General features: G+C 36.5%; 1 pseudogene across 1 annotated transcript; it reads left to right on the forward strand.

Annotated features, from left to right (window-relative positions):
• Positions 1–3,393: 3,393 nt before the first annotated feature.
• Positions 3,394–3,761, forward strand: LOC100599078 (annotated as a pseudogene). Its single transcript, XR_001113984.2, has one exon. The product of XR_001113984.2 is annotated as a cytochrome c oxidase subunit 7A2, mitochondrial pseudogene (transcript).
• Positions 3,762–18,127: the final 14,366 nt, after the last annotated feature.

Consider the following 18,127-nt stretch of genomic DNA (forward strand, 5'->3'; position numbering starts at 1 on the left):
AAAATAAGACTCATGAAGAAGAAAAAAATCAATTCATGGGTTGATGGGTGTAGCAAGCCATCATGGCACATGTATAACTATGTAACAAACCTGCACGTTCTGCACCTGTATTCCAGAACTTAAAGTATAATTTAAAAAAGAAAAAAATCAATTCATTAAAATTGGGCCAGAAATGACACAGATGACAGAATTGGCAGTCCAGGCTTTAAAATAATTATTGCAAATATATTTCATGTATTCAAGAAACTAGAGGAAATCTTGACATGAAAAACATGTCAACTAGAGAGATGAATGATGATTTTAGAAAGGCCCAAATTGAATTTCTAGATAATAAAATTACAATTTGATACAAAAATTACACTGGAAGCAATTGACAACCGTTCGACATTGTAGGAGAAAAAATTAGTCAGTTGAAGACTTAGTACTAGAAACTATCTAAGAAGGTACAATAGCTACAAAAAAGCAAAATACAAAGAAATATACTTAGCCATGGAGGCAAAAGATCTCTATAAGGAGAACTACAAAACACTGAAGAAATAAATTATAGATGGCACACATAGAAAACCATTCCATGCTTATAGATTCAAAGAATCAATATCATTAAAATGGCCATGCTACCCAAAACAATCTACAGGCTCAACTACCAACTCATTTTTCACAGAATTAGAAAGAAGTATTCTAAAATTCATATGGAACCTACCAGGAGTCCAAATAGCCAAAGCAATCCTAAGCAAAATGAACAAAGCTGGAGGCATCAAGCTACCTGACTTCAATTTCTAATTGGTTGTGTCTGGTATATAAAAATACAATTGATTTTTTATGTGTTGATTTTGTACCTACAACCTTTCTAAATTCTCTAACTGCTTATTTTGTCTATCCCATCAGATTTTCTACATTGACTATGATGGTGACTGCAAATAAAGACAGTTACTTCTTTTTATCAAATATAGATGACAACCATTTCTTTACCTTTCTCTATTGCATTGAGTAGAACCTCCAGTAAAATACTGAATAAAGGTGGAGAGACTGGAAATATTGGTCTGTTTTTTATTTTAGGGAGAAATCATTCAAACTTTCACTAATAAACATGATGTTAGCTATATATTTAACTGTCCTATAACAGATGAAGAAAATTCTAATTTATTTCTAGTTTGCTGAAACTATACTGTAAGTCTACAGTAACCAAAACAGCATGGTACTGATACAAAAATGGATACAAAGACCAATGGAACAGAATAGAGAATCCAGAAATGAAGCTGCACATCTATAGCCATCTGACCTTCGACAAAGATGACAAAAATAAGCAATGAAGAAAGAACTCCCTATTGAATAAATGGTGCTGGGATAGCTGGCTAGCTGTGCACAGAAGAATGAAACTGGACCCCTACTTCCACCACATACAAAAATTAACTCAAGATAGATTAAAGCTTTAATTGTAAGAACTCAAACTACAAAAATCATAGAATAGGTCCTTTGCATCCCTTGCAAGTTGGATTCCTAGGTATTTCATTCTCTTTGAAGCAATTGTGAATGGGAGTTCACTCGTGATTTGGCTCTGTTTGTCTGTTATTGGTGTATAAGAATGCTTATGATTTTTGCATATTGATTTTGTATGCTGAGACTTTGCTGAAGTTGCTTATCAGCTTAAGGAGATTTTGGGATGAGACGATGGGGTTTTCTAAATATACAGTCATGTCATCTGCAAACAGGAAAAATTTGACTTCCTCTTTTCCTAATTGAATACCTTTTATTTCTTTCTCCTGCCTGATTGCCCTGGCCAGAACTTCCAACACTATGTTGAAAAGCAGTGGTGAGAGAGGGCATCCCTGTCTTGTACCAGTTTTCAAAGGGAATGCTTCCAGTTTTTGCCCATTCAGTATGATATTGGCTGTGGGTTTGTCATAAATAGCTCTTATTATTTTGAGGTATGTCCCATCAATAACCAATTTATTGAGAGTTTTTAGCATGAAGGGCTGTTGAATTTTGTCAAAGGCCTTTTCTGCATCTATTGAGATAATCATGTGGTTTTTGTCTTTGGTTCTGTTTATATGCTGGATTAAATTTATTGATTTGCATACCACTGCTCAATGAAATAAAAGAGGATACAAACAAATGGAAGAACATTCCGTGCTCATGGATAGGAAGAATCAATATCGTAAAAATGGCCATACTGCACAAAGTAATATATAGATTCAATGCCATCCCCATCAAGCTACCAATGACTTTCTTCACAGAATTGGAAAAAACTACTTTAAAGTTCATATGGAACCAAAAAAGAGCCTGCATTGCCAAGTCAATCCTAAGCCAAAAGAACAAAGCTGGAGGCATCACGCTACCTGACTTCAAACTATACTACAGGGCTACAGTAACCAAACCAGCATGGTACTGGTACCAAAACAGAGATATAGACCAATGGAACAGAACAGAGTCCTCAGAAATAATACCACACATCTACAACCTTCTGATCTTTGACAAACCTGACAAAAACAAGCAATGGGGAAAGGATTCCCTATTTAATAAATGGTGCTAGGAAAACTGGCTAGCCATATGTAGAAAGCTGAAACTGGATCCCTTCCTTGCACCTTATACAAAAATTAATTCAAGATGGATTAAAGACTTATGTGTTAGACCTAAAACCATAAAAACCTTAGAAGAAAACCTAGGCAATACCATTCAGGACATAGGCATGGGCAAGGACTTCATGTCTAAAACACCAAAAGCAGTGGCAACAAAAGCCAAAATTGACGAATGGGATCTAATTAAACTAAAGAGCTCCTGCACAGCAAAGGAAACTACCATCAGAGTGAACAGGCAACCTACAGAATGGTAGAACATTTTTGCAATCTACTCATCTGACAAAGGGTTAATATCCAGAAACTACAAAGAACTTAAACAAATTTACAAGAAAAAAACAAACAACCCCATCAAAAAGTGGGCAAAGGACATGAACAGACACTTCTCAAAAGAAGACATTTATGTAGCCAATAGACACAAGAAAAAATGCTCATCATCACTAGCCATCAGAGAAATGCAAATCAAAACCACAATGAGATACCATCTCACACCAGTTAGAATGGCAATCATTAAAAAGTCAGGAAACAACAGGTGCTGGAGAGGATGTGGAGAAATAGGAACACTTTTACACTGCTGGTGGGACTGTAAACTAGTTCAACCATTGTGGAAGTCAGTGTGGTGATTCCTCAGGGATCTAGAACTAGAAATACCGTTTGACCCAGCCATCCCATTACTGGGTATATACCCAAAGGATTATAAATCATGCTGCTATAAAGACACATGCACATGTATGTTTATTGCGGCACTATTCACAATAGCAAAGACTTGGTATCAACCCAAATGTCCATCAATGATAGACTGGATTAAGAAAATGTGGCAGTTGTGGCGGTTGCTGGTCAGTAACAGCCAAGATGCTGCGGAATCTGCTGGCTCTTCATCAGATTGGGCAGAGGACCATAAGCACTACTTCCCGCAGGCATTTTAAAAATAAAGTTCCAGAGAAACAAAAACTGTTCCAGAAGGGTGATGGAATTCCACTGTATCTAAAGGGTGGGATAGCTGATGCCCTCCTGCATAGAGCCACCATGATTCATACAGTTGGTGGAACAGCATATGCCATATATCAGCAGGCTGTGGCTTCATTTCCCAAGAAGCAGCAGTGACTTCAATCATCCCAGCAATCACTTGGTTCACATTCATTCAGCTCTCTATGGACCAGTAATCTGATAAATAACTGAGCTCTTCTTTGGGGATCAATATTTATTGACTTGTAGTAACTGCCGCCAATAAAGCAGTATTTACCATAAAAAAAAAAAAAAAAGAAAATGTGGCACATATACACCATGGAATACTATGCAGCCATAAAAAAGGATGAGTTCATGTCCTTTTTAGGGACATGGATGAAGCTGGAAACCATCATTCTCAGCAAACTATTGCAAGGACAAAAAACCAAACACCACATGTTCTCACTCATAGGTGGGAATTGAACAATGAGAACACTTGGACACATGAAGGGGAACATCACAGGCCGTGTCCTGTTGTGGGGTTGAGGGAGGGGGGAGGGATAGCATTAGAAGATATACCTAATGTAAATGAGGAGTTAATGGGTGCAGCACAACAACATGACACATGTATACATATGTAACAAACCTGCACGTTGTGCACATGTACCCTAGAACTTAAAGTGTAATAATTTAAAAAAAACAATAAAGCAGGCTAAAAAGGGGAAAAAATCATAGAATAAAACCTAGAAAACACCACTCTGGACATAGGCCTTGGGAAATAATTCATGACTTAGTCTTCAAAAGCAATTCATCAAAATCGAACATTGACAAGTGGGAACTAAATAAACTAAAGAGCATCTGCACAACAAAAGAAACTATCAACAGAGTAAACAAATAACCTACAGAATGGGAGATAATATTCACAAACTATGCATCTAAAAATTATAATATCCAGAATCCATAAGGAACATAAACAATTCAATAAGCAAAAGAAAAAATAACCCCACTAAAAAGTGGGCAAAGGACATGAACAATTTTCAAAGGAATACATGCAAGCAGCAAACAAACATATTTTAAAAATGCTCAACATCACTAATTATCAGAGACATGCAAAACAAAAACACCACAGGAGAATATCTTACACCAGTCAGAATGGGTGTTACAAAAAAGTCAAAAAATTACAGATGCTGGTGAGGTTGCAGAGAAAAAGGAATACTAATACACCATTGTCAAGAATGTAGATTAGGTTAGCCACAGTGGAAAGCATTTTGGATGTGTCTCGAGGAACTTAAAACATACCTACCATTTGACCCAGCAATCCCATTACTGGGTATATACCCAATACAAAATAAATCATCCTACCAAAAAGACACATGCACTTGCGTGTTCATCACAGTACTATTCACAGTCACAAAGACATGCAGTCATTGCATGTGTCCATCAAGAGCTGGTTGGATAAAGAAAATGTGGTACATATACATCACAGAATCCTATGCAGACATAAAAAGGAATGAAATCACATTCTTTGGAGCAACATGGAGGCAGCTAGAGGCCATTATCCTAAGGGAATTAACAGGAGAACAGAAAACCACTACTGTATGTTCTCACTTATAAATGGGAGCAAAACACTGGGTACTAATGAATATAAAGATGGAAACAATAGACACTGGGAGCTACTGGACGTGGGGAGGGAGGGAGGAAGGCAAAGGTTGAGAAATGAACTGTTGGGAACTGTGCTCACTACCTGAGAGATGGCAGAATTTGTATCTCAAAGTTCAGCAGCATACATTACACCCATATGAGAAACCTGCACATATACCCCCGAACCTAAAATAAACGTGAAAATTATAAAAAGGAATTTGAAATGAAATACAATGATAGCATCTACAGTAGCATGAGAAAAGATAAAATGCTTTGTGAAAAATCTAACAACAGTTATGTAAGACCTGTGGACTGAAAACTACAAAACATTTACTGGCGGAAATAAGAAAACCTAAATAAATCAAGAGATATAGATAGTCATGTGACTAAGAAGGAGTAATTATTCTTCAGAGTAGGTAGGAAAATTAATTATTACAAATTAATTATTAATTCATAACAATTAATATTCTTAAAACGATCATTCTACCCAGTTTAATCTGTAGCTTCAAAATAATCTCAATCAAAATCTCATCAGAGATTTTGTATAAATTGGCAAGCTCATTTTAAAATACATATGAAAGTGCAAAATTCTTAAAACGGCTAACAATAAACAAAGTTTGAAAAAAAAGAACAAAGTTGGAGAACTACACGACATCTAAAATGGTTATAAAGTTACAGTAACCCAGAAAATATAGTACTGGTATAAAGATATAGATCACTGGAAAAGAATAGAGTCCACAAAAAAGAAAATTCCCAAATGTATATGGACAACTGATTGTTGACAAAGGTGCAAAAGATACTCAGTAGATAAATGATTTCTGCAACAAATGGTGCTGAAAATTGGATAGTCATATAAAAAAGAACTTCAATCTATATCAGGCACTAAGAATGGCTCATACACAGTGTAAAATCTAAAACTACAAAATGTACAGAAGGAAACACAGGAAAAAAAACTGTGATTTTTGATTAGAAGGTGTCTTAAATACAACAAAAGCATGATTCATAAAAATTGGTATTTTGGGCTTCATAATTTTAAGAACTTCTGCTCTGTTAAAGACATTGTTAAGTGAATAATAATTAAGCTACAGGCTGGGAGAAAAATATTTGCAAAATATGTATCTGGTTAGTGACTTGTGCCCAGAATATGTAAAAAAACCTCTCATAACCAAATAATAAGAAAATAAACCGCTCAATTAGAAATGAGCAAAATATTTGAATAGACACTCCATGAAAGAAGATATATGGATGGCAAGTAAGCACATGAATAAAATGTTCAACATTACATTAGTAATCGCTAGGAAAAGGAACATTAAACTCACAAGGAGATACCATTACAAACCTATTATAACTCCTATAATCCAAAAGTAATGGTGAGGAATGTAGAGAAAATGGAACTCATTGCTAGTGGAAACGTAACCACTTTGGAAAAGAGTTTTTGGCATTTCCGGCCGAGTGCAGTGGCTCACGCCTGTCATCCTACTACTGTGGCAGGCTGAGGCAGGTATATCATTTGATGTCAGGAGTTCGAGACCAGCCTGGCCAAATGGCAAAACCCCATCTCTACTAAACAAAATTAAAAATAAAAATAAAAATAAAAAATATTAGCCAGATGTGGTGGTGCACACCTGTAGTCCCAGCTACTCAGGAGGCTGAGGTTGCAGTGAGCTGAGATCTTGTCACTGTATTCCAGACTGAGTGAAAGAATGAGACTGTATCCAAAAAAAAAAAGAGTTTGGCATTTATGTAAAATGATAAGCACATGCCTATCATATGGCCCATCCTTTCCATTCATAACTATTTTCCAAATAAATGAAAGTATATTTCCATAAAGATGTGTACACAAATGTCTGCAACTGTATTTACAGCACCCCAAAGATGAACACAACCCAAATGTCTATTAACAGGAGAATGAATAAATAAATTGTTGTATACTCAAACAGTGGAAAATATCCAGCAATCTAAAGGAATGAACCATTCATACACACAATAATAGGAATGAGTCCCAGAAATAATTATGCTGAAAGAAGTCAGACAAAACAGTATCCACTGTAATTTTAACCTAAAATTTCAGAAAATACAAACTCTTCATCTATATAAAAAGAAAGCAGATCCAGGATTGGCAGGGGTGAGAGATGGATGGGTGGGGCTGGGAGAGGGGATCATAGAGCAGTGTGGGGACATTTGGGGATGATGAATATGCACATCATTTTGATTGTTGTGATGGTTTTACACATATATCTATATCTTTATCTTAACACATTTTACAGTTTAAACATTTGAAATTGATCGTATGTCAATTATACCTCAAGAAAGCTGTTGTAAGAAACATTTTCCTAGCTTCTGTGAGACGCTACATAGACCTCTAAGCCCTCCTATGAATGTGTCCTGCTGCATAGCTCATGTTCCCTTTAAACTCACCATAGAAAGGATACATTAAAACTAAAATTATGTGGCACAAAGTCAAAGGATGTAGTTAAAGATGATAATTTTATGGTCTTGAGGGGAACTACTATAAATGCAGACACTAAACAACAGAACGATAGTTCCTAGAATATGACTAAGTTTAAAATCACAGGAAATAAAAGGGAGAAATATCATTAAATCTGACTACAAACTGATCTGCAAATTGAAAAGCAGAATCAGGAAATGGTAAATGTCTTAATGTGTTGCTTTTCTCTGCCTTTGGAATGAAGATAGCCAAATTACAAATTTTTTGAAAAGGCTGTAATTTCAACTATAGGGGAAGCCTAAACATAGTCATTTATAAGTAACTGAGAAAGTGGTTAGAAAGAGATTGAATACTTGAACATATTCAGAGTTTTCTATAAACAGCAAATCCACAGATTATAAAGAGGGCTCCAAGCATAATGTGAGCTTGCCCTTGTAAATTTCCAAGTAGTGAAGGAAATTTCCTGGACCATTAATCTATTTTTGTGCAAAGAAACTGTGTTTATTCCTATGGAAACTAATGGAAGACACCCTGGAATTGCTACAGATAAAATATCTGGATGAATTTATAAAGCACTTGCAAGTGCTTGAAGCCAGAGTCTGGGGGACAGGGGTCTCATTCACAGTTTTGTTTTTTTGCCTTGTATCCAATGCCAAACATAGGCATACTGGTGCTACTCAACAAATCTTGGCTAACTTATGTTTTATTTTATTTGTTTATTTAGAAATCATTGCAGAACCTAGTTTTTAGCACACTGAGATTTTTATCAGTCAATTTAAATTTAATTTTTAAAAAAACTTCTTGGGCAGTATATTTCTGCTCCTCCATCGGTGAAATTAATAAAGTGAGTACAGCACAAAGACAATACAAGAGAAACCAAACACGAGAGTCATCACCAAGACAACCAGAATCGAGGGGCTTATTAGGACAGAGACTAACAAGCTATGGAGTCAAAGCATGACAGAAAAGCAATAGAATTATAGAGAAGGCAAATGACTTCCAAATTAGTAAATCAATCTGATGCAAAGATTCGCAAGCCCTTCATAATTCCAAGGTATTGCACTACTTAGAAAAGCGATAATGCAGAGCAAAGAATAGATGCAATAGTCAAAAACTAATAAGAGAAGAAACTATATCAGTAATAAATAGTGGTGAAATTGCTAAAGGGCAAATAGCAAAGAAAAGTATGGAGAAAAGAAATCTGAAGAAAGGTTGTCAAAAAGCCGAGAGGACAAAACATTCTAATATGAAGCATTTGGGAAGCTTAATTGAGGAGTGAAGGATGCTTAATCTGGGCAGCCACATTTCAGGAAAATTGATTAAAAGGCCACACTGCACATTCGTAGAAGGTTAGAATAGACTCAGACTTTAAATGAATTGTATTTTTACCCCAGAACCATATGGAAAAAATGAATTGCCTAGAAACATAAACATGTAAGTAGTCAGAAGTTAAAACACTAGAATCCTCCTAATTTCTTACTTACCCTATGCCCAAAGCAGCTTGTAAAATTAATTACACCCTGCATGAGTTTCTTAGAGCCATCATAACAAACTACCATGAACTGAGCGGCTTCAAACAACATAAGTTTATTCTCTCACAGCTCTGGAGGCCTGAAGTCTGAGATTAAGAGTGCAAGGCTGCTCTCCCTTTAGATGCTCTGGCCAGGAATCTGTTTCTTTTCTCATCCAGCTTCTGGTGGCTACAGGCATTCCTTGGTTTACTGCTGTATCACTGCAACCTGTGCCTGTGTGCTTAGCTTTCCTTCTCTTCCTCTTTGTTTTCTCCTCTGTGTCTTTTATAAAGACACATGTGATTGCATTTAGGGCCCCCTCAGATTATCTGGCAAAAGTACCTCCTCTTAAATTCCTTAATCATATTTTTGCCATATTAGTTAATATCCTTTTGCTGTATTTTGCAATATTTAGAAGTTCTGGGAATTGGGACATATCTTTTGGGGGAACTGTTATTCAACCCACTTCATATCAGCTCTCTGAAAGAAATGTGTACATATATATGTATGTGAATGTATATGTGTGTCCATTTATATATACGAATGTTGCTAGTATAAAGGGAGTAAAGTTACAATTTACAAATAAAAATGAAATACAGTAGTTCCCCCCTTAACCATGGTTTTGCTTTTTGTTATTTCAGTTACCTGCAGTCAACTTTGGTCCAAAAAATATGAAATGATAAATTCCAGAAATAATTCATAGTTTTAAACTGTGTTATCACTCTAAGAAGTGTGATGAAACTTCATGCAGTCATGCTCTGTTCTGCCCAGGATGTGAATAATCCCTTTGTTCAGAGTATTTGTGCTGTGTATACTACCCTATTAGTTACTTGGTAGCTCTATTGGTTATCAGATCATAAAAACATAGTACATATATGGTTAGGTATAGGCATCCACTGGGGACCTTGGAACGTATCCCATAAAAATGAAAGCAGATTATTGTATATGATACTTTTTATTGTAAATTCTCTATCAATTGATTCTTATGGTATGCTTTCAATTTTTGCTTAACCCCTGTATCCATAGTAAAACTATGGTTTCAATTGGCAAACATGTATTTCTGACAGGAATGTTGATTGACAGTTTAGTTTCTATTAATGAGTAAAATGAAGATGAAATAATGAAGATAAATGTTGGAATTGCTCTCATTCACCATTGCAGTAAGCAAATTTTTGCTGCATTGAATCATAGTTTTTGAATACTAAAAAGACCTTTCTTCAGTTTTGGGGGCTAGTCACAATGTAGCAGCTACAGATAGAAAAGAATGAAATTTAGTTCACATTGTTAACATTTTCTCTATCACCTAGATAATAAACACAACAATAAGTCAAGTACTGATTCGTAGCATTTGCTGATTTCTTTGGTGTAAATATTCCCACCATGGCTGAATTCAAGCTACTGACATAAAACTGCTAAATGCAATGTTGGAAAGAGATGTTCAGTAAGACATAATTATATGGTATTTCCACCATAAGGACAGTATAAAGTGACTAACCCAAGAGCATAAATAAAAGTAAAACATAATAAAATGTTAGGAAGGGGTAAACATTGACATTTATTTTCTTTGTTGTCAATAGAGTTTTTACATTTCAAGTTTACATAATTAATTTTTAGAAATGGCTATGTTCAACAAATGGCTTGAAAAGTTTCTGAGAATTTAAGTTGCCTTTTACAAGTTACAAAGAGCTAGTTCCAACAGCTGCTACATGAAACGATGATGAAGAATTAGAAGAAACATTTTTTAAGCCTTTGTATCAGTTACACAAAATTAATGATAGGTGAGCACTTCTAGTCAAAGCAAATGCATTTGAAAGTCTCCAATCTTTTCCGGAACTATTGCTAGAACTCCTAATCAGATCTGGCTCCAAAGAAAAACACCAAGTTTTGTGTTAAAGGTCTCAATAATTCAGTTGTAATGAGCAGAACAGGAAGCCAAATTTCCTGCTCTACATTTCAAAAAGTTTCAGCTGTTCCTACTGATGGGTCTCCAGGTAGATTTCATTTAAGAATGAGCTTACTGATGAGTTCTAATTATGCCTCATTTCCTATTCACCAACTAATTCACACTTTGCTGTGTGACATTAGGCCAGTCACTTCCTTTTTCCGGCAATTTCTTAATCTGCAAAATGTGGATGTCTTACCTCACAAGGGTACAGTAAACTATAACAAATTAAAAACATTACATATCTAAAATGCAATTACACCATTAAAAACAGTAATTAAGAAAATTAGTGAGAAACTATGACAACTCCTTTGGAATCGTGCCATTAATTTTTAAATAAGGAAAAGAGAAAATATAAAGGAGGAGGCTCATCATGATGTTTTATAATCCCTCTTTTGGGAGAAAGGAATCGGGCAACAGCTACTCTCTCTCAGAGAAAAATAGAGAGAAGCATATGACCCCAGTCTGTTTCTATTATGCTAGCATCTGCAATCATTAGGTTCAAGTGGCATTTTTAAAAATTATCCTCTGCAAAAGAGTCCCAAGGAAACAATAATTATCATTTAATGGGATTCGTGGTGGCACAATAAATATCACTGCTCTTCTCCACCTGAGTTCTAACCCAATTGAGAAAGGCAGATGGGCACCAAAATATCATCTTTATTACTGATAGCAGAGGATGTGGCTTTTATCAGCAGGTAAGTGAGCTTTCTGATAATGGACATCACAATAAAATTGCCTTACCTATGATATCAAAGGCAAAAGGGGACCACTGTATACTTGTATCCTGGAATGAGGTCCTTAAAATTCACAGACTTCTTCCAGAAGAAGGCTGCCCAAAAGACAGAGATTAAGGGGCCAGCTCCCTTTTACCCAGTTTTTCTTTTAAACTCTCCCATCACATAAGTCCCTCTTCTTCACTGGGGCATAAATGGGTGATGAGGGAGAGAATGTCCCAGAATGTCATGATAATAGATCTCTCTTTACATGGAATGAAATTTCAGGAGTTTCTTCCCAACCTTACCCCATCATCATTCAAACTGTTTGGTGTAAGAAAAGAGAGAGAGAGGTAGAAGTTGTTCATAGGTGCATTATTCCCAGCAGAGAATATGGGATCAAGAAAAGGCACACTGTCCTTCATTTCACCCCTAAGCAGCCAGGCTCAGTACTAGGTGCTCAGAGAAGCTGACCAGTATAAGTTCTCACAGCCAACCGTGTTGTATGCCTAGACCATTTGGTCTTCCAAAGCAGAGATTATAGCTTAATAAGTACTTAATAAAGTACAGTTTAATGATAGCCTTGCACATTATAAACAATAGTAAATATTTACAGAAGAAAGAAAAGAAATCAATACAGAAGAGAGGAAGAAAGAGAAAGAGAAAAGAAGGAAGGAAGGAAGGAGGGAAGGAAGGAAGGAAGGAAGGAAGGAGGGAGCGAGCCAGGCGTGGTGGCTCATGCCTGTAATCCCAGGACTTTGGGGGTCAAGGAGGGCAGATCACGAGGTCAGGAGTTCAAGACCAGCCTGGCCAACATGGTGGAACCCCATCTCTACTAAAAATACAAAAAAATTAGCCGGGCATGGTGGCAGGCACCTGTAGTCCCAGCTACTCGGGAGGCTGAAGCAGGAGAATGGCATGAACGCAAGAGGCAGAGCTTGCAGTGAACCGAGATCGCGCCACTGCACTCTAGCGTGGGTGACAGAACGAGACTCCATCTCAAAAAAAAAAAAAAAAAAAAAATTAGCTGGGTGTGATGACACGTGCCTGTAGTCCCAGCTACTCAGGAGGCTGAGGCAAGAGAATTGCTTGAGCCTGGGAGGCAGAGGTTGCAGTGAGCCGAGATCACGCCACTGCACTCCAGCCGGGTGACAGAGTGAGACTCCGTCTTGGAAAATTAAAAAAAGAAAGAAATGAATTAATTGGGAGATAAATTCAAAGCTAAATCTGACTGACCTCAAAAACATAGGTCCTTTTACCACTTACGTCGCCTCCATGTTAGTGTTGTAACTGGGCTTCATGTCTACTGGAATGTTATTACACAGCTAGGAAGAATATATGCTTTGAATGCTCATATCCTTATTAAGAGCATTAAGTCTCTTTAAGGGCAATGTGCTCAGTGTTCCCCTAGCTCAGATATTGTACTGGCTACTTGCTGAGATGATATGTAATCTCTTAGGTATTCAAGCCAGACTGGGGAAAGCAAAATAAATGGCATCTAATACATAATGGTGCTTATAATCATACTTAAGATCAGCATGTTCTTCCATAAATAACAGTGTTACTAAAAGCTTATATTAGCATAGTTTAGGCATTCCCTCTAAACACAATTGCAAGGTTAGTGTTGTCATTCTTTTGCTGTTAAAGTTTGTTCTTATAACGTTGACAAACATTGATAGGTGAGATTAATCCGTTTAACTCATACATTCAAAAGATGATTTTTCATTATGTTCATAGCTGTATAAGCATACAGTAAGTATTAAGAAATCACAGGCAATACATTGGTTAAAAAATTCAGGAAAGAATTGAAAGTGATCATGGGGTTCAAGTGGGTTTTTTGCTGTTCACATTTTTCTGGGATTTAGGGATTCTACTTAAGAAAAACTAAGCTCTCAGTGTGTACACTGAGCTATTTAAAAATTAAGGTGAAATTTCAAAGTGCTCTAATTATAGGAAAAAATACTGAGTCATCTTTTAAACTTCTATATTCAGTAAATGTGAATCTCTCTTTTTCTGAAGATTTCCATTTAAAGATGCTATTGGCCTGTATTTTAGAGCCACCTACTGTACTGAGGGCTAAGGCAGAGGATGGCTGTCCTCTGGGTCTCACTTACTGCACTTTATTCATAAGGATGACAGAAACTGGCCACATAAAAACAAGCCTGGATCAAGTGACTGCTTCATATCATTTTTGGACTTAAATATCATGATCTATGATTATGTAAAAAACTTGCAATTTCAGACAACTGGTGTCCAATGTAGTTAAGCTGCAAAATTGCTGTTATCATCCAGCAGCTCTTGTGCACCCACCGCAGCTCCTGGCACTGAGTTATCTTCCTCTGACTCAGAAGTGTCAGCTGCATCAGCGCCTGCAGCAGTGATGGGAAGGATTATACCTCAATTAAGCCTGATTCCCCGACTCCAGGCAAGCCAGTCTCCTCCAGTGCCAGGAACACTCCACAATCAGGCCTTCATTCCAATTTGCTTTTACAGCACTTACTCAAATCCAAATTCAGTCTTTACATCCCCTTCCTCAGTATGAGTTTTCTATGCTGGCTTTACTAATTATCACAAATATAGTAGTTTTGAACACCACAAATCTATTATGTTACTGTTCCTAAGATAAGAAATCCTGCATGGGTCTCTGGGTGAAAGTCAAAGCATCAGCAGGGCTGTGTTCCTGCATGGAAGCTCTAGAGGAGAATCAATTTCCCTGCCTAGTGGCTGTCCACACTCCTTGGCTTGGCCCCCTTCTTACCATCTTTAAAGCCAGCCTCACCAAATCTCTGCTCTTTCTTTCATAGTCACCCCTCCCTCTAACCACATCCAGGAAATGTTCTCTATTTTTAGGGACCCAGATGATTAGATTAAGCCCTCCAAAATAATGGAGGATAATCTTCCCATCTCAAGGTCCATCCCAGTAATCACATCTTCAAAGCCCCCTGTGCCATGTAAGGTAGCATATTCACAGATGTCGGGGCTTGGAAGAGACTTCTTATAGAGTGTGTGGGGGTGAAGAATTATTCTGCTTGCCACCTCCTTTGTGAAACTTCCCATAGTCTGTCCAACTTTCACTTATTAAACTGTGTCTTGCAGTATTGGAATCCATGTGTCCAATGATTTAGCAATTCATTATTTCAGACTTTTAAACACTCGATTGTTTCAAATGTGTTTTGGTAATGATAAACTTTCTGAATGCAGAGTTCCTGCTTAAGGTGACCTGTGTCTTCTTGCTTTATCTCTATCATGTTCACGGTGCTGAGCATTCAACAGTTAGCAGATTTCTTAGATATTTCTTTGAAAGTGAAAAACATTTTGTAGTTTATAAGGCACTTTAAGTTACATCATATATTTTTTAAAACCCAAATTGAATACCAAAAAATGAACACAAGAAAGATGAAGTGAGCACCTTAGGTAACCCCACAATAAATCAGTACACTTTAATCACCTCAAGTTAAAAGCCTCATAAGTAATAATCTTTCAGTCCTCATTAGATAACAGGCAAGGAAATGTATTTAGGTATATAATTCCCATGATTTACCAGTATGAAGATCTACCATTTTCATAAACCAGTATTATATGCCATTACAATAAAATATTTTAATGAGAGAATATGAAAAATATTTAAATATCAAGGGTTACTATGGTTTTGCATTATGATATTTGCTCCTTTACATCCTTATTGTGTGTACTGCTGAGACTTAACAACAAGTGGTTAGGTCAAGGCAGTTTTTAGCAGTGGAATCTTGCTAAATTCTCCCCATTCCTGGCCAATGTGTAATGCTACCCAGGAAACTTTCCATCACCCGCAACTGAGGATACTTTGGTCCCTGTCCAACAAAGTCACTAAAATCTGACTGATATTAAGAATTTTCTGGATCTATGTTTAAATAGAATTGAGGGTAATCAATAATTCTCAAGAGCAGTTTATTGCTGAGATAAAAGTTGTAAACAAGTAAACAAAGCACGTATTGCTGCTAATTGCCCACAGTGAAAAAGATGATATAATCAATGTTTTAAGTGATCTGGTAAATGAAGGTTGTTATGATATCAGTTGACTTGAGGACAAAAAAAAATCCCATTCAATTAAAAATGATAAAGTTGTCTTTACACATACACAGTCCGAATTTAAAATGTTATATTATGCTGAATCAATTAATATTCATGTTTAATTTAGGAAATGGCTTCCATAATAAAATAGAATGAAATTCTGTCATTTGCAGCAACATGGTTAGAACTGGAGATCATTATGTTAAGCAAAATAAGCCAGGCACAAAAAGTCAAATATCACATGTTCTCACTCATATGTGGGAGCTAAGTTGATCCTATGAAGGTAGAGAGTAGAATAGTGGTTACCAGAGGCTGGGGAGCTTGTGTGTACGGAGGAGATGGTGTCAGGGGATGAAGAGAGGTAGACTAATAAGTGCAAACATACAGTTAGATAGAAGAGATAAGTTATAGTATTTGATAACATAGCAGGGTGACTGTAGTTAACAACGCTATATTGTTTATTTCAGTGTAGCTCAAAAAAAGATTTGAAATGTCCCCAATGCAAAAGAAATGATTCACATTCAAGGAGATGAATATCCTAAATACCCTGACTTGATTGATCATTATGCATTTTATGCATGTGTCAAAATATCACATGACCCCATACATATATATAAATATTATGCAATAAAACCCACAATATCTGAAAAGTGCAATAAAGTAAAGCACAAGGCAAGGAGGTATGCCTATGAAAAATTAATAATAATTTATGAAATAGCCTAAATTGAAACCCAATGGAATTAACCACAAAAATTCTAGTTCACATAATTCTCCAACAGGAATAGTTTCAACCAATGAAACAAGAGTGAACACTCACACGCTGAAATATAAATCTAGACACTGACCTCATACCTTTCACAAAAATTTACTCAAAATGAATCAGACACCTAAAGGTAAACTTAAAAACTGTAAAACAGTGGACCCAAACCTTCTTGGCATCAGGGACTGGTTTTGTGGAAGACAATATTTTCACAGACGGGGTGGAGGAGGCATGGTCTCAGGATAATCCGAGTGCATTACATTTAGTGTGCACTTTATTTCTATTATTATTACATAATAATATATAATGAAATAATTATACAACTCACCATAATGTAGAATCTGTGGGAACCCTGCGCTCGTTTCCCCGCAATTAGATGGTCCCTTATGAGGGTGATGGGAGACAGTGACAGATCATGAGGCATTAGACTCTCAAAAGAAGCTTGCAAACTAGATCCCTTACATGTGCAATTCACGATGGAATCTAATGTCGCTATTGATCTGACAGGAGCTGCAGCTCAGGCACTAATGTGAGTGATGGGAAGCAGCTGTAAATACAGCTTTGCCCTCTTGCCAGCCACTCGCCTCCTGCTGTGCAGCCTGGTTCCTAACAGGCCTCAGACTGGTACTTGTCCATGGCCTGGGGGTTGGGGACTCCTGCTATAAAACTTCTAGGTGATAACATAGGAGAAAATATAGGTGACCTTGAGTTTGGTGATGATTTCTTAGATATAATACCGAAGGCAGTATCTATGAATTTTTTAAAAATTGATAATTTGGACTTCTTTAAAATAAAAAACTTCCACTCTGCAAAATACACTTTTCAGAAAATGGAAAGACAAGACACAGACTGAGAGAAAATATTTTCAAACCACACATCACACATCTGGCAAAGGACTAATATTCAAAATATACGAAGAATCCTTAAAACTCAACAGTAAGACATCGAACAACCCAATTTACCTTCAATTTGAATGCAGGTAAAAGATCTGAGCAGACACTTTACCAAAGAAAACATACAGATGGCAAAGAGGTATGTGAAAAGATTTGCAATATCATGTATCATTAAGAAACTTCATATTAAAACAACAATGAGATAACACTACACATTTACTAAAATGGCTAAAATCTGAAACACAGACAAACCACAACCTGGGTGAGATTATGGAGAAGCAGGAATTCTCATTCATTGTTTGTGGGAATGCAAATGATTCAGCCCCTTTGCAGAACACTTTCATGGTTTCTTATGTCTCTTAGATATTTACCTAAATGAGGTGAATATTTATGTACACACACACACACACACACACACACACAAACCTGCACACAAGTTGTTTGTAGCAACTTTATTCACACTTGCCGAAACTTGGAAGCAACCAAGACGTCTTTCAGTAGGTGATCGGGTAAATAAACTCTTCTACATCCAGACAATAGAATATTGTTCAGTGATGAAAAGAAATTAGCTATCAAACCATAAAAATACTTGCAAGAAACTTTAATGTATATAACTAAGTAAAAGAAGACTTCCTGAGAAGACTACA

This window comes from Nomascus leucogenys, chromosome 9, assembly GCF_006542625.1.
Source record: "Nomascus leucogenys isolate Asia chromosome 9, Asia_NLE_v1, whole genome shotgun sequence".
NCBI classification, from domain to species: Eukaryota; Metazoa; Chordata; class Mammalia; order Primates; family Hylobatidae; genus Nomascus; species Nomascus leucogenys.